Genomic DNA, 27,773 nt, shown 5'->3' with positions numbered 1-27,773 from the left:
AGGCTACTCTCAGTGGGTCAATTGCAAAGTTTGTCAATACAAATGGAATGTAGAACATATAACATAGAAATGTTGTGCCAAGCTAGCTAAAAATTGAATCAGAAACTCTTGAGAAACTAATCCCTCCTATCTACACAATGTACGTATCTCTTCATCTTCCTTACATTCATGTGCCTATCTAAACATCTCTAAAAAGCCTCTACTACCATATCAGGCATCCACCATGACTCTGAGTAAAAACTTTACCCCTCACATCCCCTTACTACTCCCTTTCACCTCCAATGCATGCCCTCTGGTATTAGACATTTCTACCCAGGGAGAAAAAGATAGTCCCTGTCTACTCTATCTATGTGTCTCATAATCTTAAAAATCTCTATCAGATCTGCCCTCAGCCTCCGCTGCTCCAAAGAAAACAACCCAAGTTTGTCCAGCCTGTCATTATAGCACATTTCCTTAAACCAGGCAGCATCTCGGTAAATGTCATCAGCACCCTCTGCAAAGCCCCAATGTCCTTCCTATAGCGGGGAGACCAGAACTGTATGTAATACTCCAGATATGGCCTAACCAGAGTTTTATAAAGTTGCAACATAACCTCCTGACTTTTGAACTCAAAGCCTCAACGAATAAAAGTAAGAATTCCACGAGACTTCTTAACAACCCTATCAACTTGTGTAGCCACTTTCTTGAGCTACAAACCTGGATCCCGCAATCTCGTCTCTTGCTTCCTTCACTTACTTGGTGTAAATACCATCAGGCACAGGGGACATCTACCTTAGAACTCATTGGGAAGCACAATATTTCCTCCTCCTTGACCTTTGAACAGCCTAATATATTTATACACTCAGTACTGGTCTTCTGGTCTTCCATACCCTTTTCCTTGATAAATACTGAAGCAAAGTGTCACACTCACATTCTCCAAGCAAGCAAGCAAGTTCCTCACTTTATTCTTGTGTGGTTCTACCCTCTTCTTATTTATCCTCTTGCTCTTGATGTATGTAAAGAATGCCTTGGGAATCACCTACCCCTGTACCTGCCAAGGTCTTTTCATGGCCTCTCCCATCTTTCCTAATTCCCTTCTGTAGTTCTTTTCTGGCTTCTTTATAATCTTCATGGGCTCCATTAGATCCTTACTTCTGGAGCTTTACATCCATATCCTTATTTTTCTTGTGGAAATTCATCACCTCTCTGGACATCCAAGGTTTTTTATCTTTTTACAGTTGTCCTTCATTCTAACAGGAACATACCTTTCCTGTGCTTCATGCGATTGATCTTTAAACACTCTGCACATGTCTGATGTGGACTTGCCAGAAAAAGGTGTTCCCAATGAACTCTTCTTAGTTCCTGCCTAATGCCCTCATCATTTGCCCTACTCCAATTTAAAACTCTCCCTCAAGGACCTTACCTATCCTGAAAGTAAAGGAGTTGTGGTCACTGTTCCCTAACTGCTCGCCCACTGAAAGGCCAGTCACCTCCCAGGCTCATTATCCAACACTAGGTCCTCCTCTTGTTGAACTGTCCACATATTGATTTTTTAAACCCTCTTGGATACACTTAACAAATTCTTCCTAATCTCTACCCCTTGCACTAAGAAGGTCCCAGTTTATATTTGGGAAGTTGAGATCCCCCATGATAACAACCCTATTATTATTACACATTAGATTACATACCTGTTCCTCAATGTCCCAATAGCTATTTGAAAGTCTATGGTACAATCCCATCAGTGTGATTGCACCGCTCCTATTCCTGAGTTCTACCCAGATGGACTCAGAGCCTGAACTCTCCATTTTGTTTTTCCTGAGTGCAGCGGAACACTGACCATGATTAGTAGTGCAACAACACCCGCCCCCTTACCTCCTTCTCTATCCTTTCTAAAACTTCAAAAACTTAGTACTTTATCACCCATTCCTGCACATCTCTCAAGCAAATCTCTGTAAAGGCCACAATATCTTACTTCCAAGTACTGATCCAACCTCTAGGCTCATCAGCTTTACCCATAATACTCCTAGCATTAAAATGCACGCACTTCAGACTATCTGATCCATCATACCTGTGATTTTAATTTTGTGTTTCAATACTTTCCCTGACATCTACCTTCCAGTCCAATCCTTCACTTACTGGCCTGGTGCTCCGGTTTCCAGTCCCCTGCAAAACTAGTTCAAATCCTCCCAAGTAGCTTTAGCAAACATCCCGGCCAGCGCATTGGTTCACTTAATTTCAGGTGCAGCCCATCCCTCTTGCACAGGTCACCCCCTTCCCTAGAAAAGGCTCCAATGATCCAAGAACTTGAAGCCCTGTCCCCAGCACCATCTCCTCAGCTGCTCATTCATCTGTACAATCATTCCATTCCCACCTGCACTAGCCTGTGGCACTGGGAATACTCAGCAGATTACTAACTTTGAGGTCCTTCTCTTCAGTCTCTTTCCTAACTCTATATACTCACTGTGTAGGACTTCTTCCCCTTTTCTGCCTATGTCATTGCTGTCAATATTCATCACATGACTTCTGGCTGTTCATCCTCTTCCTTGAGAATATCTTGCAGCCAATCTGATACATTCTGGGCCCTAGAACTGGGGAGACAACACACAACCTGGTGTTTTTTTTTGTGACCAAAGAATCCCCGTCTGTCCCCCTAACTATCAATCCCTATCACTACTGCACTGCCCAACTTTATTCTTCTCTGCTGAGCCTCAGAGATGGCCACAGTACCATTGCTCTGGCTGTTGCTCATGGAAAGAGATCTTATTCGGAAAGGAGCAGGATGATGAAATGCAATAACATCACTCCATTGCAAATCCACAATTAACTTACACTGTAAATAAGAAGTTTGGCTACTTCAAACACTTTCTGCTGATAGAATCATTGCCACTGGATAAATGTCTTTCTATAAAGGATTCAATGCTATCACCCTCAGACATTTTGAAAGGGATGGTTTCAAGTTTATCTCTTATTTTGAAGAGCTAATTAATGAGGTTACCTCAATAACAATCCAAGCATTAATATTTCAGATGACTTGGAGAATGAATACAGGCTTCTGAATTTTAGAGTCATTTGGAAGACTTGAAATAGTTAAAATTTAACAAATGCCCATTATTCCTTCTTTTCCCTCCTCTACTTGCAGATTGATGTTTCAAAGGTACACTTAATGTCAGAGAAATGTATACAATATACATCCTGAAATGCATTTTCTTCAGAAACATCTACGGAAACAGAGGAGTCCCCCAAAGAATGAATTACAGTTAAATGTTAGAACCCAAAGTCCCCCCCCCAGCTCCCCACCCCCACACGGAAGTGGCAGCAAGCAACGATCCCCATCTCCCCACCGGCAAAAAAAAACATTGGCACCTACCACTGAGGACTCAAGCGTGGGCAAAGCAACAGCAAAGACACAGACTTGCAGCACTCCAAAGACGACTTGTTCATCCAGTATTTGATAGACCACAGCCTCTCTTTCTCTCTCCCTAATGAGGGAGAAGGTGATGTTTCCATTTCACAGTGAGAGGGGAGGCATAACAACAATTCGCTGGTTTACACTGTTAAAGGTGTGGCTTTTTCCAAGCTCTGTGCCCAAAGATCTTGGGTCTCTAGGCACACAGCCTTAGATCTCCCATCTCCGACGACACACCCAACTCCTGCCTGGACATTGACCTTCGATCCACCCGTCTCCAAAGCCACAAGATCTCAGCGATCTGAGCTGAGTGTGTTGAATAATGGCCAGTCGTGAAACCCCGAGAGTGGGCCCCATTCCCACAAAGAACCGTAGCCTGTGTGTAATTCCAGGTCAGAGTCTTCAAAAGAACCCTGAAAGAGAAAAACAGAGATGGTAAAGATGGAAATAGAGCTGTTTCTGAAGATGCAAGCAAAGGAGTTGCTGTTAGGTGCCACTGATCCTCCTAATGATGTTTAGAAATTCATTAAAGAACATGCTTATTTCTTAAGGCAAACAGAGACAATTGTGTTTTGGTTAATTTCCATGCACGTGGGACCCCAGACCATATTTAATGTCCAGCCCCTAGCTCCATTAACTGAGTGTCTACTGCAGAAATGGCTGCATAGGCTTTTGTCCCAGCTCTGGCAGAGAGCCAAAATGGGTCTTAGTAGGAGCAGCCATTTGATACTGAAAGAAGAAACAGAGATTTATACAACAAAAATCTGAAACCAGGTTAAAATAAACAGCTGAATGGTGTATAAAACAGAGGGAAATGAAGAACTGTTTTAAAGTGGAGTGAGCACATTTTTCAATCTGTATTTATATTCAGTATCTGCCTCTTGCCTGCAGGAACAACACTCTATTTTGGATTGACTTTTAAATAAAGCTTTCTTGGGGTTAGCTACCAACTCTAACAGCAGCATCCTAAGCTGCACCTGCTGAATTTAGAGGAGTGTCTCTCTAGGAAGGGAGCTGCTTCTCACAACAGCAGCTAATGAATGACTGAAATACTCATGCAAAATATTATCTTTGTATAATTACTTTGCTAATGTCCAATAGATTATATGTAAGGCAGATGAAATACAATGTAACAATAGAGTGCACCTCCATATTGCAGAGAGGTTGCATTCCTAGAGAACTGTCCACATCACAATCTTCCACAATGTATATTCTTTGCTTTTATATTAAATCCCAGTTATAAGTGGTGTACTTTCCTATAGGATGCTGCTCTCTCAGCAGTAATGCCCCCAAAGATGAATGGTCCGTGGGCAAGGGAACACTGATTGTCTTGTAGACAGAAGAACAAGGATTGTTGCTTTAATTGACTAGAAGTGGATGTTATATTACATAGAAGCAGAGCAACAGGCTTTTTGGCCCATGATGCCTATGCTGAATATCATGCAAAATTAAACTAATCCCTAGGTCTGCACATTATCCATATCCCTATATTCCCTGCATATGCATGTGCTTGACCAAAAGCCTTTTGAATGGCACAATTATCACTTGGATCATATTCCAAGGTACCTACTCTGTGTGAAAAACAAACATCCTACACATCCCCTTTAAACTTTCCACTTCTCACCTTAAAGCTGTGCCATTTAGCATTTGATATCTCTATCCCGGGAAAAAATGATGCTGGCTGTCTACCCTACTTATGCCCCTCATAATTTTGTAAACTTCTATCAGGCCTCTGATAATCCAGAGAGAAAAAAAAAGTTTGTCCAACCTTTGTTCATCATTAATTGTTGTTTAAGGTATCACTATACAAGTATATTAGACTTCCTGCACTGATATTGAGGCTATAATGGAGCAGGTGAAGGGATCAATCAGTTCATTAGAAGGCAAGGCAGTTGAAACTTTGTGTATGTGTGTTCCTGTGATGTGTTAAATGAGCAGAGGATTAATCTTTTGTTAACGTGCTTCCCAATGATACCGTAGGCTGCTGATAGTACATGTGAGTGTACTGATCATTGTTAAAGTCTATGGAAGGGCACCTTAAGTAGATTAGAGATCTTTGAAAGAAAGGCAGATATTTAAAAAAAATAATTTGTAAGAATATCTGTTAATATTCAGTTCAGCAGCAAGTAGACGGAGCTCAGAAGAGACAAGGATGGAATTAATGCAATATAATCTATGTAAGAGAGAGAGAGAAGGCAGAAATGGAGTTTATAAATAGTTTTAGTTTGTATGGGCTGGTTGTGGCACCTAGTGTAACACTGAATAAAATCAGAATGCAAAAGCCCACTTTATTTCTGACTTGATCTTTATAGTCCTATTTGAATTTCATCAGTACTTTGCTCCCAATTGCAACCCTCTTGGTTTGCCAAATGTTACTTATCTCCTTCTTGTTTTAGCAGTTCATTTTCCAAGATGGGAAGGATTCACTAGCTTATTGTGTCAAATTTTATCTGTCTCATCTTCTGGATGGTTTAAGTTCAAGACCTGAACATGGCAGATCCACTAACCAAAGTCAACTGAAACCATATCTAACTTTCTTTCAAATTGGTGCTAATTTAGCATACATATACCTAACACTGTATATGTATACAGTGACAGGGTCTCAAACAGTCCTTCCAGGTGAGGCAAGACTTCACCTGCAAGTCTGTTGGGGTCATCTACTATATCCGGTTCTCCTGATGGGACCTTCTCTACATCGATCAGACCCAACATAAATTGGGGGACCGTGTTGTTGCTTTGTCCTCAACAAGCAGAAATTCCTGTTGGCCAACTACTTTAATTCCTATCCCCATTCCCATTCTGGCATGTTGGTCCATGGCCTCCTCTGCTGCCATAGTGATACCACTCTCAGGTTGGAGGAGCAACACCTCATATTCCATCTGGAAACCTCCACCCTCATGGCGTGGATATCAATTTCTCTAATTTCTTGTGTTACATCCGTAGCCCCCTCCTTTGTGAGAATCGCCAGATCACTGTTGGGTTGAGTCAAAAGGGGGGCCCAAGACATGAGGGGGAGATGCGCAGGATGTCACGTTTCTCCCCCCCCCCTCCATAGCGATGTAAAGCTACGGGACATGGCCATTGTCTCTTGGAGACAGATTTGTGGATTGAGATGCAACAGAAGAAACGTTAAGCGACCACATAACAGCAGACGGTCATCGGAAACCAAGCCACATGCGTTCAATTCCATGGCTGGAATTGGTGGCTGAAACCACGGAAAACGGCTTTTTAGCTAACAACCGGTAAACCCGCTCCCCTGACTCAACGGATTGACATCATAAAAGACTTGGGCAAGTTTAAACGCCTCCCTCTCTTAAACCCAAAACGCTGCAGCCTGAACGAGCTAATGACTTTTATATTTCCATGGGACAATACATTATCCCCTAGACAACGATAAAGTTACGTTTTATTGGTTATGATCATACCTGCGCTTTAGATTTAGTATTAATGACGTATATTATCTGTATGTTTGCATTAATCTTATTTTCGTGCCCCTTTATCAATAAATACTTTTAAAAATAGTACCATCAGACTTCAACGGACCTCTCTATCTTTGCTGGTAAGTGATCCAGTTACGGGATTTCATAACAGCTGGGGTTCTCGTCTTGGGATTTGACACCAAATTGGAGGGCCAGTGAATCGGGCTTGTAGGTCCAAAACTTGGATCTGGTTACGCGGGTAGCCAGACGGGAAACCAGCAAAGATGGACGTGGGTGAATTTATAGAAAACCCGACTCTGGAGGCGCTGGAGGTGGCCTCCAAATTGGACTTGATAAAATTGGCGAAGGAGTTAAACCTCGCAGGGGTGAGGTTGTTAATGAAAAAGTGGGAGGTGCGAAGGGCAATAACTCAGAATTATATTGGGAAGAATGTGTCTACAGATGAGGTATTGGAAAATATCCCTGAAGAGACACCCGCTAGTGGGACGGCTCAGTTAGAGTTGGAGAAATTAAAGTTGGAACATGCAATTAGGTTAAAGCAGCTGGAGGCAGCTGAGAGAGAGAAAGAGGGAGAGAACAGAGAGAGAGAGAACATGAAATGAGGTTAAAACAGCTGGAGGCAGAGGATAAAGAGAAACAGAGGAAACATGACTTGGAGATGGAGAAATTAAAGCAAGAGCAATGCGGTCAGGGGTCAGACCGAGAGGAGCGTTTCAATGTTAGTCGAGAATTGAGGCTAGTACCTCCGTTCGAGGAAACGGACGTCGATAGTTACTTCTTGCTTTTTGAAAAGGTGGCAGTGAATCAGAAGAGGCCCAGAGGTCAGTGGGTGGCGCTGTTACAAAGTGTGTTAAAGGGGAAGGCACAGCGGGCATATACGGCTTTGGCCATGGAGGAGGGAGAGGAGGAGAGTTATGACAAAGTAAAGGCGGCCATTCTCCGGGGTTATGAGCTAGTACCTGAGGCTTATAGACAAAAGTTTCGAAGTTTAAAGAAAGGGTGGAATCAGACACATACCGAGTTTGCCTATGAGAAGGGTGTGCTCTTGGACCGGTGGTGCACCGCAGAGAGAGTGGGAGAAGATTATGGGCGTCTCAGGGAGTTAATTCTGATTGAGGAATTTAAAGGGTGTGTTTCGGAGGATACCCGGACGTATCTGAATGAGAAGCCAGATAAGTCCATCTCGGAATTTGCTAGGTTCACAGATGAATATGCCCTGACCCACAAGACAAAGTTTTCCTCGAATAAAAGTACCCAGAGAGACCGTGGGAACGATCGAGAAAGTCCGCCAGCTGAGGCAGAGGTCCCGCCGGGAGCTAGTGGTAAGGTCAAGGGGAAAGGCCAGACTGCCAGAGATTTCCGAGCTTGACCTGTTTTAATTGTGGAAAAGTGGGACATATTGCATCGCTGTGCTTTGCTCCGAGGAAAGAAACAGGAAAGGGGAAAGCAGCAGTCCCTATCGGATGTGCCGTGGTAATCAGTAGATTGACAAGAGAGCCCGGGGTAGACAGAGTACGAGAAGGGTTGGAGACTTGTCTGTCACACGGAACCATGTCTGTGAGGGAGGGAGACACACCAGTTCCCGTAAGGATCTGGAGAGACATGGGGGCTGAGCTGTTGTTGATCAGCAGTAAGGTACTAGAGTTTGGTCGAAAGACGAGAATGGTAGCTGTAAAGGGGATAAGTAAAGGAACAGAAATGGTGTCCTTACATAAGGTCAATATGGATTGTGAGCTGGTATCTGGACCAGTTGAAATAGGGGTGCAATCAGAATTCCCGAGGAAGGACGCGGACGTCCTTCTCGGTAACGATTTAGCAGGTGGTAAGGTTTGGGCAGCCATGACTATGGCCAGCCAACCGGTGAGTGTGGTGGCCCCGCCCCTAGATTCCAAGATCTACCCCGCATGCGCGGTCACTCGCAGCCTGTCGAGAAAGGCAGCTGAGAACGAGGGCTGTTTAAATCCGGCCAGTTTCGATTTGGCCGAGACATTTCTACCGACCTTGTACCACGAGGGTTTAGAGGGTGGTAAAACAAAGAGTAGTAAAGTCAAAGAGGGTAAGGAAGAGGGGGTAGATCTGGTCTTAGCGAGGAGAAAGGTCCCAGAGGCCGGAAATAAAGATGAGGAACTGCTAGAGCGGTTAAGAGGTCCAGAGTTGGACAAGGATGATCTGTCTGGTTTGGCAGAACTATTTGAAGAAGTTGAAAATTCTAAAGGTGTTCCTGATAATGAAATGAGGGCAGTCCTAAAGGAAAAGAATGCCATTACCTCGAAGAAGTTTGCTGGGTTGGCAGATGAGGTTGTTTCAGCCCACGGGGTTGAGTTTACTCCGGAAGGGAGTTGCCCAGAGAGTACCTTGGAGGATCGGGGGAATTTAGAATTTGAAAAGGGTACAGGTATTGAAAGCCTGGAAGAGGCCAATGTCCCGTTTGAGTGTGTCCAAGATGGGGATGCACGTGGTACTGAACCTAGTAACGGAGCTCAGAAAAAGTCTGAGGTATTTGATTCAGTGGAATGGGACGGCCGTCCTTGTGAGTCAGATAGACTTGTTTCAGTGAAAAAAGGGTTAACCTTGGTAACAGTGGGAAGTGAGAGTTCCCAGGCATTTGTGCTCAAAGGTGTGTTCAAAGTTAATGCAGAGTTTAAGAATGGGGAGATAAGAATTATCATTGAAGGAAACGGGAAATCTGTAGTTCCCAAATTGAATGAAGAAATTTTAAGCCCTGCAGATCACTTACAGATTAAGCCGGAATATGACAGGGCCCTCCATGCTATTGTTATTCCAGTGCGTGGTGTAAAAGGGCAGAATTTGAAATGCTGCTTGAGCAAGGAAGTTGAACTGAAACCACATAGTCTAAAGGGGCCTGACGAGAGGGTTAGCCACCTGTGTAAAATTACAGAAGTGGGTGGAAATTCAGAAGATGGGCTAAGTTTGGGACACGGTGTTGATAAAATAATTCCTATGGAACAGGCAGGCAAGGGTTTATCTCGCCACCTTACTCAAATTCCCTGGAAAAGAGGCGACGGTTAAGGGGGACACCATTTTTAAATAGCGAAGCCGGTTGTATGGGATTTCGACAAAGCCTGTGAATAATAAAGACAACCCCCTTGGAATCCTGCCTGTTTAGTTTGAAAACGACCGAAAAACTAGTATTTACATAAACTTTTGTAGATGCACTTAAGCTAAGAGCACACCTCCTTAGTTTTGTTGCTGAAAAAAAATAATAAAATAAGTGGTTATTAAATTGAAGTCTGATGCTACAAGACATTAGTACGGTACAAGATGTTAAGATATTAAAGAAAGTGACACTGAAATCGTTAACTGTTTAGATACTGAATTGAATGTATAACTGTATTACTCTGTAGAAACAAAACACTTTGGTGTTGTGTTGGATTCTAACCCCCTGTAGGACTCGGTATTATTTCGTTTTTTTTCCCGATGGTAAAAAACGCGTTGAAGAAAGGGGGTGTTATGTCTGTTGCCCCCTCCTTTGTGAGAATCGCCAGATCACTGTTGGTTTGAGTCAAAAGGGGGGCCCAAGACATGAGGGGGTGATGTGCAGGATGTCATGTTTCTCCCCCCCCCCCCCCCCATAGCGATGTAAAGCTATGGGACATGGCCATTGTCTCTTGGAGACAGATTTGTGGATTGAGATGCTCTGCTACGTGAATGCCCTTGGGCAAAGTGGGCTGGTTGAGGGAGAGATTGCATCACCCCCAACCTGATTGACATCTACGACCCTGCGAGTCAGAATAAAAGAGGAACCAGAAGAAACATTAAGCGACCACGTAACAGCAGACAATCATCGGAAACCAAGCCACGTGCGTTCAATTCCGTGGCTGGAATTGGTGGCTGAAACCACGGAAAACGGCTTTTTAGCTAACAACGGGGAAGCCTGCTCCCCTGACTCAACAGATTGGCATCATAAAAGTCTTGGGCAAGTTTAAATGCCTCCCTCTCTTAAACCCAAAACGCTGCAGCCTGAACGAGCTAATGACTTTTATATTTCCATCGGACAATACATTATCCCCTAGACAACAATAGAGTTACGTTTTATTGGTTATGATCATATCTGCGCTTTAGATTTAGTATTGATGATGTATATTATCTGTATGTTTGCATTAATCTTATTTTTGTGCCCCTTTATCAATAAACACTTTTAAAAATAGTACCATCAGACTTCAACGGACCTCTCTATCTTTGCTGGTAAGTGATCCAGTTACGGGATTTCGTAACACTTGTAATTTTCTCCCTCTCTTTATTTTTATTTTCTTGAGCTGGATTTACAAAGAGCAACCTCCAATTTCTGAAAACTTATAAACAAAAGGAAATAAATCCATTCCACAATTTATAAGGGAGATGTATTCCTGGAAAGTATTTCCCTAGGGAAAATGTTGTAAATCCAAAAAGCTCGAAAAAAGAAACAGTTGATATTTCAGCACTGTATATTATAGCATACGGAAAGTGTCATGTTATTTATTGCTGTGGACAATAGGTTATTAAATTGAAAATGCTAACCCAAAGAACCAATACCGTTAGAGTCAAAAATTCATAAATCAACCCATTAGAAATCAAACATTTATGATGTGATTGTTCTGCCAGGGAATTATCAACCTAATCTGATGGCGACAAGTGACTCTCCCTCGAGGTGATTCTGGTTCACTTCTCATCACTTGCAGCCATTGGGCCAAGTTAGTTATATGGCACTGATATTCTGGTCAATAGAAAAGGGATGATACTCAATGCTGACCTCAGTGATACGTATCCATAACGATTAAGCAGACTCTGTGCTAGTTATTTTTATTCTGAGTTGCAATCTGTTACCTCCTTTAAGAAATAATTTAAGAAAACTAGGCATCCAAACATGTTGAAGAATTATCACTGACTGTAGCAAGGCATTAAAATACAGATCACAATTAAAATATTTTTCATGTGAATAAACCAAAAATTGGGTTATGCCTAGAAGTTTAAGTAAGAAGTAGAAGAATTCTTTGAAAAATATTCAGAAATCAAAATAAAATTAGTTTCAACCATTCTTTAAATTTGACCATTCTAGGAAATGAAAATCCACATTTACAAAATTAGTTTTATTGTCACTAAACAACTGGATATCACTGAACAAAGTAGTTAGCTGAAACTTGCAGTTGTAAGAACAGCAAAGTAATTCGTACCCATTATGATCACACAGTAAAACAGCCACCAACGTATACAGAAAGGGGTGCTACATGTGGAAATCTTTTCACTCAGAAGATGTACAGTTTATGCCATATATATGGAAATCTTTTTGAAGTCACTGAAGATGGGAGTTCTAAAGTTTTATTTTGAAATCCCCGTAAATGTTAACTATTAATAATTGAGGTGTAACTGCATTTTTAACACTGAGTCAAGCCATCAGAATCTGCCAAAATCTACCTGGCCATGAAAATTAACTTTCTGTGTTCAGCATAATTACAGAAGAATAATTATTCCAAATTTTTCTTTGATATTTCAAAATTAATAAATGTTCTAAGTTATTTTTATATTCCAATTTCAACATTGATTTCTTGGGCTTAACCCAAGATTTAGTTTGGTCTTTATGAAATATTTAAACAATCAGTTGATTAAGAAAGTATATGTTCAGAATTTTTCATTGTCATTGGCTGATTAATCTATTTGATAACACCACAATCATTATTCACCAACAATCTGCCAAGACTGCTATCTGACAATAACTAATCTCTGGAAAGTTGACATTGATATTGCAGAGAAAACCATAATTTAGAAGGCAGTTTTGACAACAGCAGATGTTATTGTTTTCATAGAGTCAAGGAGCTGTACAGTATGAAAAAGCCACTTGGGTGCAATGTGGCTGTGCTGACTATCAGTACTTATTTACACTAAATATAGTCCATTTTATTCTCTCCTTACTGCCATCAATCTCCCCCAGATTCTACAATGCAATAGTGGTAATTTACAGTGAATCCAATTAACTTATGAATCCTCACATCTTTGAAAAACGGAAGTGAACCAGAGCACCTGACAGAAACATATGCAAATCAAGAAAGAACATACAAGGTCCGTACAGACAGCACCAGAGGTCAGGTCCAAACCCGGGTCACTGAAGTTGTGAGGCAGCACCTCTACTAGCTGTGCCAATGTGCCTGCCTACATTTTCCCACTGCAAAATTTAGCCTATGTCTCATTATACAATTAACAATTCAGCTTCACTCTATTTCATTACATTCTAACATATTAATGGTTTTAGCAGAGAGCGAAATCTATAAAACAAAGTGGTGAGTGTCACATTACCAGATCTGTGTTGATTGCATCTGCACATTGTGCAAAGGAGGGAAGGAGGGCAACTTTGACAGATGCTGTCGGTTCATATCTAAAGGTCGCTGCAAATTTCAGTGGCGAATATCTGTAAAACTGACAGTAGCACTTTCAGTACAACGACACAATACTGTACATACCATTATGTTTGCAGTATTGAATCTGCAGGACAGGCTAAAGAATCACAGGTTGCACTGGTCACTAGCCTGTAAAAAGCTGTTGTGGTATGATAGAGTGATTAGGTAGGTAGGATGTGTGAAGTGGACAGGTGCACACTTCCCTTTTATGGATTTCAATGGAAAAAAGATCCTAGCCAAGGTAATCAAAATGCCAACTTCACAAAGTCACAGCTGATCAGCTGGCTTAGAGATTTCATTGAAAGAAATGGTGGAATGCAATTGCCTAAAATAGAGTACTGGTCCTTCGATAGGGGTGAAGGGAACTTTAGAAAACTTTGGAGTTTGGTGCTTGTTACAGCAGACAAATTTGCTTACTGAACGTGAGATGAGAATTAATCTACAAATCTGAATCTTTTAAATCATTCTGCAATGAGCTAGGTCAGTGAAGAACAAGTAGGGCAGGATTAGGATCTTTCCCTGCATTCTTTCACTTTCTGAATTCATGATCTCAGATATGTTAGAGAGTCATAAAGTTATACTGCATGGAAACAGTCCTTTCAGCCCAATTCATCTGTGCTAACCAAATTGTCGACCTCTGCTGGTCCTATTTTCCTGCCTTTGTCCCATATCCTTCTAATGCTCTACTATTCAGTGCTTGTGTAAAGGCTATTTGATGTTGTAATTGTACCACCTGTTACTCTTCCTCTGCCAGCTCTTTCCACGTTTTACATCTCATTAGGAAATATCTGCCCTTTGGTTCCACTTTAAATTTTTCCCTTCTCATCTTAAATCTATATCCTCTCATTTTGACTGTCTTACCCTAGAAATGGAACATGACCATTCACCATATCTTCACTCCTCCTGCTTTTATATGCCCCCATAAGGTCTCTCCACACACCCCCTGTGCCCCAGGAGGTGAAAAAAAACTTCAAGCTATCCATTCCCTTCTTATATGTCAAGTCCTCCATTCCTGACAATATCCTTGTGGAGGACTGCCATTGGGGTGCCAGGGAAATATTCTAAAAGAAAAACACACATTTAGAATTCCCAAGCACTAAAGCAGGCTGCTCAATCATTCATCATCACCTTGAGCTCCTTCCCACCAGCTAAGTGTTGTGTGTTCTATGCCCAAGGAAATTACTGGCAGAAGTACCACAATCATATGTGCAACGTGAGCCAATTTTATTCAGAGTTCTGAGGGCGTTAATAGAAGTTATTAATGAGATTTTGACTGTTTGGTACAGGAAACCTGTATACCATATTTTCTTAGAACACAAAGGAATTCATTATGTTCTTTAAGTGTGTGCAAACTCATCAACCAATTCCCTGTAACCTACTCTCCCAATTCCCATAAATGCAACATGTACTATACATATAAATTACAGCGGTCAATTAAACTGCCAACTTTGGAGTGTGGGAGGGAAGCCAGCTTACTCAGAAGAAGCCTTCGTAGTCAATGGAATAAAGTGCAAACTCCACACAGACACCAAAAACACAAAGCTTGAGCCCTGGTCAATGGAGTGTTAGACAGCAGCCACTGTGAATCAGAATCAGAATTAAAATCACTAGAATGTGTTGTGAAATTTGTTGTTTATGGCAGCAGTGTATAAATTACAATAAGAAATATATGTTAAAAAGAAAATTAAATTAAAAATGTAGCACAAAAAGAGAGGGAGAAATAGTGAGGTAGTATTCATGGGTTCATTTTCTATTCAGAAATGTGATGGCGGAAGGGGAGAAGCTGTTCTTGAAATGCTGAGTGTGTTTTCTCAGTGAGAAGAGGGCATGGCCTGGGTGATGGGGTTCTTCATGTTGGATGGCGCCTTTTTGAGGCATCACCTGTTGAAGGTGACATGGATGCCGGGGAAATTAGTGCCCTAGATGGAGCTGGTTGAGTTCACAACTTTCCGCAGCCTTTTACGATCCTGTGCGATGGCCCCCTCCATACCAGATGTTCATGCAACCAGTCAGAATGCTCCCCATGGTACACTTGTAGAAATTTGTGGGTATCTTTAGTGGCATACCAATTCTCCTCAAGCTCAAATTCCTAATGAAATATAGCCGCTGTCATCCCTTCTTTGTAATTGCATCTGTCAGAACCACAGACTCGGCAGCGCAGCAGTTTCACCAATTGTGCTCATGCCAACTAATTATTATTTCATTATTGCAGTAATTAACTCCCTTCTTTTCTTTGTAGCACTTGCCGAGACTTGAGCAAAGCACAGCAACGTTACACTGCGTGCTTACATTTGGCCTTGCCTGAGAAAGTGGACTATTGAGTCAACTGATGCTGAACACAAGTGATATTTTATCCATATTTAAATATTCCCTTTCAGCTGTGGTGTTGGCATCTGGTTTTTGTTTGCAAGTTTTAGTCATCTCCCCTGTCTGGCCCAGCATTTTTATTGTTTTCTTTTCCCTTAAAATATTATTCACATTAAAGTCTGTAAACTATCAAACCGCTTCAGTCTCTCTCTCTCCACATTTGGGCCATATCCGAACATAGTGACAGCATCAGTATGTTTGGCCCAAAAGATCTTCAGAGATATTGATAGCCAGGAACTTGAAACTGCTTTACCCATTCCACTTCTGATCCCTTGATAAGAATTTATGTGTTTTCACTTGACTTCTCCTTCCTGAAGTCCACAATCAATTTCTTGCTTACCGTTGTTGAATGCAAGGATGTTGCTATGACACCACTCAACCAGTTGATCTACCTCCCTCCTCTACACCTCCTCGTCACCATCTGATATTCTACGAACAATAACTGTGTTTTGGGCAGATTTATAGATAGTGTTTTATCTGTGCCTGGCCACAGTCGTAGGTGTAGAGAGAGTAGAGCAGTGGGCTAAGCATGTATCCACAAGGTGTGACAATGTTGATTTTCAGTAAGAAGGAGATGTTATTTCCGATCCACACAGATTGTAGTCTCCCAGTGAGGAAGTCAAGGATACAGTTGCAGTGAGAGGTACAGGGGCCCAGAATTTGGAGATTGTTGATTAAAACAGTGTGTTGAACGCTGAGCTGTAATAAATAACCAACAGTTTGACATAGGTATTACCATTGTCCAGGTGATCCCAGGCTGAATGGAGAGCCAATGAGATTGCATCTGCCGTAGACTTATTGGGCTGATAGGCAAATTGCAGTGGGTCTGGGTTTCTGCTGTGGCAGGAGTTGATCCTAGCCATGACCAAACTCTCAAAGCACTTCATCACAGCAGGTGTGAACGTCACAGGGCAATGGTTGTTGAGGCACCCTACCCTGCTCTTCTTGGTCACTGGTATGATAGTTGCCCTTTTGAGGCAGGTGAGAACCTCTGAATACAGCAGTGAGATTAAAGATATATTTGAACACACCTGCCAGTTGGTTGGCATAGGTTTTTAGAGCCCTACAAGGTACACCATCAGGGTTTGATACCTTGCAAGGTTTCACTGTCTTGAAAGGTGTGTGACGCCAGTCTCTGAGACAGATCACAGCATCACCAGGTGCCGCAGGGATCCTCATAGCTGTAGTTTTTTTCTCCCTTTCAAAGCCTATATAAGAAACATTGAGCTTATCTGGGAATTAAGCATCACAGCCATTCATGATGTTAGGTTTTGCTTTGTAGAGTGTAATGAGCTGCAACCCCTGCTGATATGCATCCAATCCTGTCTCTATCTTCATTGGAATAATTTTTTCACTGCTAAAATAATCTTAAAAGAGGTTATAACTAGATTTTTTGTACAGTTCTGATTCTCTTTTCTTGAATACCACAAATTTAGCCCTCAGCAGAATATGAATGTCATGATCTAGTCCGAAGTCCGCTTTCCAGTTCACGTTCTGGTCCGTGGACTCCGGACTCCAGGTCCTCTGGCTGTCCCTTGTTTCAGTTGGACTCAAGCATTTGCACCTGATGCTTATCTTGTTGTCTGGGAATATAAGTGGCTCTGGGATTGAGTGTAGTTGGGGGGGTTGTCTTGTCAGTCTCTGCTTGGAGTAACCCACTGGTGGAAGGCTAGTTCATTCTGTGAGTTATGGATTTGGCTGTTCTGTAGCCCACTGAGGTTACTGGCTGCCTCGAGTCTTGGAGCCACCCCAGACCAAGCTCCCTTCCTGTCCCTTGCCTCTGTCAGGTAAGCCAGACCAGTTTCCGTTACACTGCAGTTGGTTCTGTCCCTTCCTGTCCCTCTCCTCTGTTGAGAAAGCCAGGCTGATTGCTGTTATCCTGCAGTTGGTTCTGTCCCTTCCTGTTCCTTGCCACTGTCGGGTTGTGCCCCACATCCTGCCCTGGAGGCTAGCACCAAGAACCCAAGACTCAAGCCTCAAGCTCCAAGAACCCAAGACTCTAGCCTCGAGATACCCAAGCCTCCAGGAATCCAAGTCTCCAACTCCTAGAAAACAGGCCTTATCACGTCTTTGCCTGGTTTGGGGGTCTGAGCCCGAATCAAGGCCCAGGCTTTGGGTCCATGTCTAGTCTCAAGCTTGGCGTCCATCCCAGGCTCCTTGTTCCCAGTCCCTGGTCCTGGTCCTGCTTCCCCAGCCCTGTCTGCAACCCTGTCCCTTCCTTTAGTTTTATCCTGTCCTGCTCCTAGTACTTCAGTGTCTGCACCCTGCATTTGGGCCCAGTCTCAAAGCCCTCCATATGACAATGAATCTCCTGGTTCAACCACAGCTTTTGGTTTGGCTCTGTCCAGTATGTTCTCAAAGGCGCACACTCATCCACACTGGTCTTGATTAAGTTGGTGACAACAGTGACATATTCATTCAAACTTGAAGATGAATCCCTGAATATTGTCCAGTCCACTGACTCAAAGTGGTCCAGTAAGCACTCTTCCACCTCCCTTGGCCATAAACTTCTTGGTCCACACTACTGGTCTTTAGCCTCTGTCGATATGCTGCGAGTAGAAGTATAGCCAGGTGACTTTCCAAAGGGTGGGTGCGTGGAATGGCACACTAATTCTTGATGGTGATATAACAGTGGTCAAGTGTGTTGGCTCCTGTGGTTCCACAGGTGATGTGTTGTTGGTTGTTATTCAGAGACTTCTTCAAGCTGCCATCCTTGGAGTTTTGGAAGAAACCCAGAGTACTAAGAGAAGGACCTCATAGTCAGAGCAATAATGTGCAAACTCCACATGGACAGCAACAGAGGTCAGGCTTAAACTGTGCCACCCAATGGTAAACCCTAGCACTGTTTCTCTGGCATCATGCTCATGAAAATACTGTCAGCCATGTTGTTTGAACTTATGAACCATTCTCTGTTCACCTACAGAGAAAAGCAACATGGACAACTGTCCCTGAAGCAGAGTAATATTAGAATCTTTATGATCCCTAAGTACAATTTTGGAACTCTTGCTAATGACTCTACACACATTTGACACAATACTAGGGAGACTGCAAACACAATTTTAACACCAAAAGACTAATGCAGAGGATTTTAGTCAGATACTCTTCATCCGAGGTAAGACTACAGGCTCAAGTTAGTGGAATTGTGCCCTCATCTCCACGAGTACCATACCCACCTTGCTGATGTCTCAAAAGTGGACCATTCAGGTGATGATTGTTTTGACTGACTTAAACATAAGTTACTTGGCTCCTGTAAGATTACACTGCCGATTAGTGTAGTTAATTAGCAGATATTGGTAGTTCAGGCAAGCACTCCCTACTGAATTCACCTTAATCCATCAGAGCACACTAGACTCCTGATTCCGGGTCTCCATCTGAAATATTGACTATTTCTTCCTCATCAACTCACACCCCACAGCTTCTGCTCAACCTGCTGAATTAGCTCAATCGACGTTCCTCTCGCATCAGACCTTTACAGACACAGTGATTTTGCCCAAAGGGCCTGATAAGAACATGAGTCCATTCTCTGGACCCCTCTTCTCTGGGGAACTTGTTATATAAGTAATTGTCTGTGCCTGTAAGCCATGGGCAGAAGAGAAACTAAATGACTACTTCTCTACTGCTGGGTGACCACATGGATGTCAAAGTGATAAAAAAAATTGGAGATGGAGCAAGAGACTGGACTGATCCTATGGCCAGGAGCTGAGATCTATCAGTACACTGACCTGCAGGCAAACACTAGGCTCCCTTTGAGCTCTGGGAAGGTCAGTGATCCCATAGAAGAGGTTTGAATATAGGCCCTTTAAAAAGAACATTCAAGGGAAGCCATGTTAATAAAATGCGATTGTTCTGTGAGTAAATAAGAACTGTCATTTTCCAGACCAGTGAGGCTGAACATTTGAATTTTACATTTTGCACCATTGTTGATATCAGCTGGGGACTTTTACACCAGAAAGTCTACCAAAGAAAACAAAAAAAACTCCACAAAAAATTAATTTCCCAACAGGCCCCAAGGCTTACACAAACATGTGCAGATTTCCTCTCATCTGGATTAACTCAGTTTGCAATAGCATAACTCATTTTTTTAAAGTACCTGTGTGAGCAAATTTCTCAGCTTATGTCTCTGTTCTTCAGCAGGTTGTCACTTACGCAGTGAGTGGTTAAAGTCTGTCTCTCAGCAGTCGTGGTTGGGCTGGGTTCCACTGTGGTGCTCAGAAGAGAGCTGAATAGCTTTGAGAAAAAGTAGAATGTTCAAGACTAAGGGGCAAGGAAGGGGGTGAGGGGAGGGAATGGGTCAAGATGGATTGCTCTTTACAGACACAAGGGAGTGAATGGCCTTACTCATACCCAAGCCGATAGTGTCCATTATTCCATGTGAAAAAAATAAGCGTTATAAAATTAAGGATGACTTTTCCTAAACACAAAGGAAAAGTAAAGTCTGTGCTCTGGAATAAACTGTTTTTGGGTATCATTTATTCATTGAAAATTAAAAGAAATGAGCACTATATTTTAAAATGTTTAACCTTCAGGAGAATGTTTAAAACCAAGTTCCCTAAGGTGGCTCATCCAGAAAAGATTTAAGAAACTATTTTCTTAAATTCATTATTATACTATTTCCCAAAGAAGGCAGCTTTTAGTTACCTAAGCACTCTGCCAATAGCAGTTCTATTGTGTGTTGGAGCAGCTTTTCCAAAGTTCTTCCTCACCAAGTGCAATCTCACAAGATCGAACATCACATCATTTAAAGGTCATTGTCCACATTTGGCTGCTCAATTTCTGAGTGAAATCTGCTGATGGACACATGGTATTATACATTTTCCCACTGAGCGTTTGCCTTAGCGTGGACCTGACTTTTGTTTAACCTCCTAACCCCATGTTCCTACACCATGACAGAAACGGGAAATGTCACTGGTTCTCTGTACTCCCAGAAACAAGTCATTGTGGAGAGGATTCTAAACCATGCTCGACCCTTTATGCTATGTACATACACTTAAGTCACAGCCTTTCAAAACACTGCTTGACTCTGACCATCTATTGGCAAAAATAGTTCAGATAGTTGTTCCCTCAGCATGTGTTGAAAAGTCCGATGCGATACATTTATTCCACCCAGATACTGTTATATAGGACTTCTATATGAAAATAATTACTCACTTCAGTAGATTTCCTGGGAGTGTTGAAACTTCCCTTTGGATGCTTGGACTAACACTCACCTACAGATCTCTCTTCAAATATTGACAAGGTCCTGGGGACTCCCAGAGAACTCTGACAAGCTCCCCTATGAACATATACTGACAAACCTGCTGCAGTTATTGAAACATTCTCAGGATCCTATGTCATAGCCTGTCAATTGCAGTCAAATAACTAGAAGGGTCATCACTTTTATTCACATTCAGGGAAGGAACTTTGGAACCTATATTTAAAAATCTATATCAACATGCATCAGTCATTTGATTCTCAGTTGGTTAGCTTAATTTACAGAACAAAGAACGTGGAACAGTACAGTAAAGGAACAGGCCCTTCGGCCCACAATGTTGTGCTGAACTAATTAAATCAGTAGTCAAATGGCTAACTAAACTAATACGCTCTGCCTATACAAAGTCCATATCCTTCCATTTTCCTCATATTCACATGTATATCTAAACATCTCTTAAAATTCTTTAATGTATCTGCCTCTGTTACCACCCCAGACAGCGCACTTCAGGTACCCATCAATCTCGAAGTAAAAAAATTGCCCCTCACATCTCCTTTGAAGTTACCCCCTCTTGCCCCTGGTATTAGACTTTTCAACTTCGTGAAAACTTTGTGAGAAGATGTCTGTCTTCTCTTACTATGCTTCTCATAATCTTATAAATCTCTATCAGATCTCCCCTCAGCCTCCATCACTGCAGAGAAAACTGTTATGTTTTGTAGCTCCAAAAATTAATCAAAAGAAAAACATGGGAGCGTGGGGATAAATGTGTCTACTTTGTTTCATTTCAGTGAGACATACACGTATGACATGGTGCCGTGATGACATACCATTCACATATTTTACATATAACCTGTAATGAATTATGTAAGCAACAAAGAATGCTTAATCAAATAATATATTTATAATATTATTCAAATATTAGTGAAATACTAACTACACAACACCACTCCTTGCTTAGCTATAAACGCCAATAAAATATATAATACATGTCAACCTATATACATATGTAAGCACTGTATACAGTATATTATAGCTTTCTCTGAGACTGCCAGCTGTAGTTCAGAGAGCTTTGAACACCATTCTTCTTTAAGACTCTGCTCTCCTCAAATGATTGATGTGTCACCCCCAGATGACATCAGATGCAATCGCCACTGAGTAGTCAAGTTGTCCAGTTTTTTCAAGCATCCACTTTAGATCCTCTCTGTCCAGAAGTGAAGCATTCAAACTTGTCTGAGAAGCTAAAAACTTGTCTCAGCTATTTGTCCTGCAATATTCCTTCTGAGATTGTGTTTGAGGAGATCCAAGCGTGAGTGCAAGGGACAACCCTGGAACAGCACAGCTGGTGAGTCGTTGGTTGTGAAGTTTGTTGCATTGTGATATGCAAGGAAGTAATTGGTAAGCTTATGATACAGTGTCATTTCAGTGTAACATTGCTCGTAATGCATTCTTCAGACTGTGGACAGACCTTTCCTCCAATCCATTTGTGATAGGGTGGTTCAGTGCATATCTTATTCCATTCATTTTCAGGAATGACTGATACCATTCCACAACAAACTGTAGTCCTTTGTCATTAACTAAATGTTCTGTAACAAACTGTGGTCCATTGTCACTGATTAAGTGTTCTAGAACACCAGTCCTTGAGAAGAGGCTTCTCAAAAAGATTTTTGCATACTAGGGGAATTAAGGGTTGGGGGAAAAGGCAGGTGGTGGAAATGAATCCGTGGCCAGATCAGCCATGATATTATTGAATTGCGGAGCAGGCTCGACAGGTCAGATGGGTTACTCCTGCTTCTATTTTGTGTTAAAATATTAACAGTGAGCAATGCTGTAGTGGAGGCAATTGGGAACACTTCTGGCTACTTTGTAGCTGCATCTACTACTACCAAGAAATTTGTACCCATGAATGGTCCAGCAAAATCCTCATGAATCCTCTGCCAGGGCAATGCAGGTTATTCCCATGGATGAAGACGTGCTGCTCTTGGCATCTTGCGGATGTGTTGGCATCTTTTAGTGTGCATGGTGAGCTACTCGATCTGCTGATCAGGCCACCAGACAAAGCTTCGAGCCAACACCTTTACTTTGACCATGCCTAGATTAGTGGCACGTAGCTCCTCCAACACTTTAGATATGCTTGAGTGCTACAACAACTCTCAATCCCCACATAAGATAACCCCTGGAAAGGCAAGTTCATCTTGGTGCTGGTAAAAATGAAGGAACTGGAGTTTCTGCTGCACATTCCGGCCATTTCGGATGGACACGTGGCCTGAACACCATGTGGGGTGTTTTCTGGTTTCCCTTTGGATCTTCTCTGCTGTAATAAGGAAACTTTCAGTTTGCAATACGGAGAATATGTCCAGAGATGTATCCTCTCTTGTAAAGTTTTCAGTTATTTCCTTTTCCAAGTGTAAATCCATCAGCATTTCCGTGATTAGTTGTCCTTTTGAATTTGACTTGTAATTGTGTCCTCCAAGAAACAGAGCCCATCTCAGCATTCATGCTATGCTGTTAATGGAATTTCCTTCTGTCGATTGAAAATGGTTGGTGATCAGGAATGAGGGTAAACCCTCTCCCACACAAATACTGACATAAATGTTTTACACTGCAAACCAAACTCAAAGGCCACTCTGTCAATCTGTGCATAACTTTACTCTGCAGTGCTAAGGCAATGTAATGCAAAGCCTATGGGATGTTCATTTTCATCACCCATAACATATGACATGGTTACACATAGACCATAAGGCAAGGCATCACTTGCAGGCCTCACTAGACAATGTGGATCATAATGTGTGACCACATTGTAGAATACTTCCTTCCAGCCCATTGAGCTGCACTACCCAGCAACCCCAAATGTAACCTTAGCCTACTCATGGGACAATTTACAGTGACCGATTAACCTACCAACTGGTATGTCTTTGGACTGTTGGAGTAAACTGAAACAGCTGGAGGAAACCCACACAATCAAGAACAGAACGTATAAACTCCTTACAGACAGCAGCACTAATGTGCCGCCCCACATAAAATGTGGCTTGTTGGTTGTTGTATTTCACTGTTACAAATGTTATTCTTACAGGAATGATCTTTTCTCCAGTATTAATTTTTAGTTGGATATCTGCAGGCTTCAGTTCTATATCTTTGAGGTGCCATTCAAACTCATTTTGTGGAATGACTGAAACAGCCAACCCAGTGACCAATTCCATTTTAATTAATTTGCCATTCACTTCTGGTGTAAGCTATATTGCTTATCTAGTGTTTGTTTTCACATTGTAAATCTCAAGACTCCTCAGTCCTGTATCATTCTCATCATTATCAGATCTGTCCTCCACAACATGTAGTTCAGTGTTCTTTTTGAAACTGCAACTTGACTTTTTATCTTATTTTCAATCCATTCATTTTTAGAACCTTTCCATACTCTTTGTATGTGTCCTGCTTTGTTGCATTTCCTACATTGGCCTGATATATATGAGACCCTGCCACAACAGTATTGCAATTTGCTCAACCTGGCAAATTGTTCAGACATTCTGTTCAGACATTGCAATTTTCTTCATGCTCATTTTCATTCCTGACTGCAACTCAATTGCCTCTGTCTGTGGTTTCCATTGATGCAGTGACTTTAAACTGCTTTTTTTAAATGTCAGTTAGGAGCTCTTTTTGAATGATTTCTTGTATAATTCCAGAAAATAAATGATCTGTCAGAGCATCATTAAGCTGATAATGAACTGAGAAAGCTCAGACAACAATTCAGCCACGTAAGCTGAAATAGACTCCTCTTTCTTTTGGACTCTGCTTTTGAAACCTAAAGTGTTCTGCAATCAACCATTGTTTCTGTTTAAAACATTACTGCATTAGGTTCATGATATCAGCCAGTTCATTGTAGACCAGTTAGCCTGACCTCAGTGGTTGGAAAGATGTTAGAGTCAATTGTTAAGGATGAGGTGATGGAGTACTTGGTGACAAAGGACAAGATAGTACAAAGTCAGCATGGTTGCCTTAAGGGAAAATCCTGCCTGATGAACCTGTTGGAATTCTTTGAGGAGATTATAAATAGAATAGATAAAGGGGATGTAGTGGATGTTGTATATTTGGACTTTCAGAAGACCTTTGACAAGATGCCACATATGAGGTTGCAAAGTAAAGAGTCCATGGCATTACAGAAACGTTACTAAGATGATTACAGCATAGACTGATTGGTAGGAGGCACTGAGTGGGAATAGAAGGATCCTATTCTGGTTGGCTGCCAGTGACTAATGGTGTTCTGCAAGGGTCTGTGTTGGGACCACTTTGTTTTATGCTGTATATAAATGATTTAGATGATCAATAGATGGCTTTGTTGTCAAGTTTGCAGATGATACCATGATTGGTGGAGGGGCAGGTAGCATTGAGAAAACAGGTAGGATGCAGAAGGACTTAGACAGATTAGGAAAATGGGCAAGAAAGTAGCAAATGAAATACAATGTTGGAAAATGCACTTTGGTAGTAGAAATAAATGTGCAGACTATTTTCTAAATGGGGAGAAAATTCATGAATCTGAGAAGGACTTGAGAGTTCTTGTGCAGAACACCCTGAAGGTTAATTTGCAGGTTGAGTTGGTGGTGAGGAAGGCAAATGCCATGTTAGCATTCAAGAGGTCCAGAATACAAGAGCAAAGATGTGATGCTGAGGCTTTATAAGACACTGGTAAGACTCACCTTGAGTATTGTGAACACTTTTGGGTCCCTCATCTTAGAAAAGCTGTGCTGGCATTAGAGAGGGTCCAGAGGAGATTCACAAGGATGATTCCAGGAATGAAAGGGTTACCATACGAGGAACGCTTGATGGCTCTGGATCTGTACTCACTGGAATTCAGAAGGATGAGAGGAGATCTCATTGAACCCTTTTGAATATTGAAAGGCCTAGACAGAGTAGATGTGGAAAGGATGTTTCTTATGGTGGGAGAGTCTAGGACAAGAGGGCACAGCCTCAGGATAGAGGAGCACCCTTTCAAAACAGAGATGCGGATAAATTTCTTTAGCCAAAGGCTGATGAATTTGTGAAATTTGTTGCCACATGCAGCTGTGGCGGTTAGATCATTGGGTGTATTTAAGGCTGAGATTGATATCTTCTTGATTGGACATGGCATCAAAGGTTACAGGGGAAGGCCAGGAACTGGAGTTGAAGAGGAGATTTAAAAAAAGGATCAGCCATGCTTGAATGGTGGGCCAGATGGCCCCATTCTGCTCCTATGTGTTATGGTCTTATATCAGCAAATTTCTTTTTGGTTGGTTTAGATGGAGCAATCAAACTCTATGCTGTTTGTTCCACCTACTACATGCAGTAATATCAGCATTTTTCTTTTCATTAGTTCTTTCACTTGCATTAATTCATTCAGTATACACAGTCCATCTTTCTGTTGTGCAATCAACCTATCTTTCTGAAGTAGCCAGCCATCTTTGCTTTTATTTAAATTTATTATTATTATCACCTGGTACACACTGTTTATGACCTGTGAATTTTGTCTTTTGTCCTTTTTATTGAACTCAATCATCTTTCTCTCCTGCAATAGAAAAAAAACACTGCTCTTTTTTTAAACTTGTATGTCTCACATTGCTTTAACAAACATGGGTAGTCAGCTCAGGTTCATTTTAAAACTTACTCATCACTACTGTTATGTTTGATACCTCCAAAAATAAATCAAAAGAATAATACGGGAACCTGAGGACACTTCACTTTACAGAGTTGTGCATGTTTGATGACATATGCCGTTCACATTATTTTACATATAGCCCGTAATGAATTATGCAAGCAACAAAGAATGATTAATCAACCAATATATTTAGAATATTACTCAAATATTACTGAAATATTAAATACACGACAAGGACACCCCAAGTTTGTCCAACCTCTCATTATAGCACATACCCTCTAATCCAGACTGCGTCCTGGTAAACCTCTTCTGTGCCCCCTCCAAAGCCTTGACATCCTTCCTATAATGGGGCAACCAGAACTCTATGCTATAATCCAGATGCGACCTGACTGGAGTTTTATAAAGCTATAATATAACTTCCTAACTTTTGAACTGAATACCTTGATGAAAAAAGGCAAGCATTCCATATACCTTCTTAACCACCCCATCAACCTGTGTAGCCTCTTTCAGGGAGCTATGAACTTGGACCTCAAGATCCTTCTCTTCATCAAAACTGTTGGTGGTCTTATCCTTAACAGTGAACTGTCTCTTTACTTTTGATCTTCCAAGGTGCAACACTTCACATTTGGCCAGATTAAATTCCCTTTGCCATTTTTGCAGCCATATCTGAAACTAATCTATATCCCATTGTATTCTTTTCCAGTCTTCCATATTATCCACAATCTTTGTATCTTCAACAAACTTACTTACCTATACATGTACATTTTCTTCCAGATCATTTATATATATTAAAAACAGCAAAGATCCCAGTACAGATCCCTGCAGAACACCACTAATCACAGACTGCCAGCTAGAATAAGTCCCTTCAACCAATAACTTCTGTCTTCTATGGGCATGCCAGTTCTATGGATGGCTGCAATGAAAATCTCTGAGCTGAAGAACTCAACTAATGTTGCAATGTTAAAAATGTTACTTATTTTTTCTTCTATTTTGCTCTTAGTGACTGAATTTATTAGAATGTTCAAACATTCTGTGGTGGTTAAATTTCAAGTGATGTTTTGAGTAACTTTACATCAGCATAAACAGCTTGGCTGAATAATACTTTGGCAAGCAAACTGACAAATTTTCACCAGTTCCCAGTGGCATCCAGGACAGAGCTGATGATCAAGATGTTGAGAGCGGTGGTGATCAGGGACACTCAAAGCCAGGTAAATAATGAAGCCCGTTTGCAAATCAAACTGCAGTAAGGCTCTCAACTCCACTGGCCCTTTCCCAATCCAAGACTTGGAGACAAGATATGAAAGGTGAATGAACGTCAAATCTTATGAGATCAAATTCTTCTGATCAGCTTCTCAAACCTCCATCTCCACCTACTTGCTCCATA

At 41.6% G+C, this 27,773-nt stretch overlaps 1 long non-coding RNA gene across 2 annotated transcripts in view; it reads right to left on the bottom strand.

The window, feature by feature from the left end:
• LOC132406244 (uncharacterized) overlaps positions 1-27,773 on the bottom strand; it is an 88,652-nt gene that overhangs the window by 8,126 nt on the left and 52,753 nt on the right. Inside the window, exons 1-2 of one of the 2 annotated variants that reach the window (XR_009516107.1) lie at positions 13,114-13,234; positions 3,347-3,798 (exon numbers count right to left, since the gene is read on the bottom strand). This is a non-coding gene — a long non-coding RNA (uncharacterized LOC132406244). Of the gene's footprint in view, positions 1-3,346; positions 3,799-13,113; positions 13,235-27,773 lie in introns of those variants that run through there. The other variant, XR_009516108.1, reaches the window with a different exon arrangement.

Source organism: Hypanus sabinus, chromosome 16 (genome assembly GCF_030144855.1).
Source record: "Hypanus sabinus isolate sHypSab1 chromosome 16, sHypSab1.hap1, whole genome shotgun sequence".
NCBI classification, from domain to species: Eukaryota; Metazoa; Chordata; class Chondrichthyes; order Myliobatiformes; family Dasyatidae; genus Hypanus; species Hypanus sabinus.
This window is presented reverse-complemented; position numbering and strand designations above follow the sequence as displayed.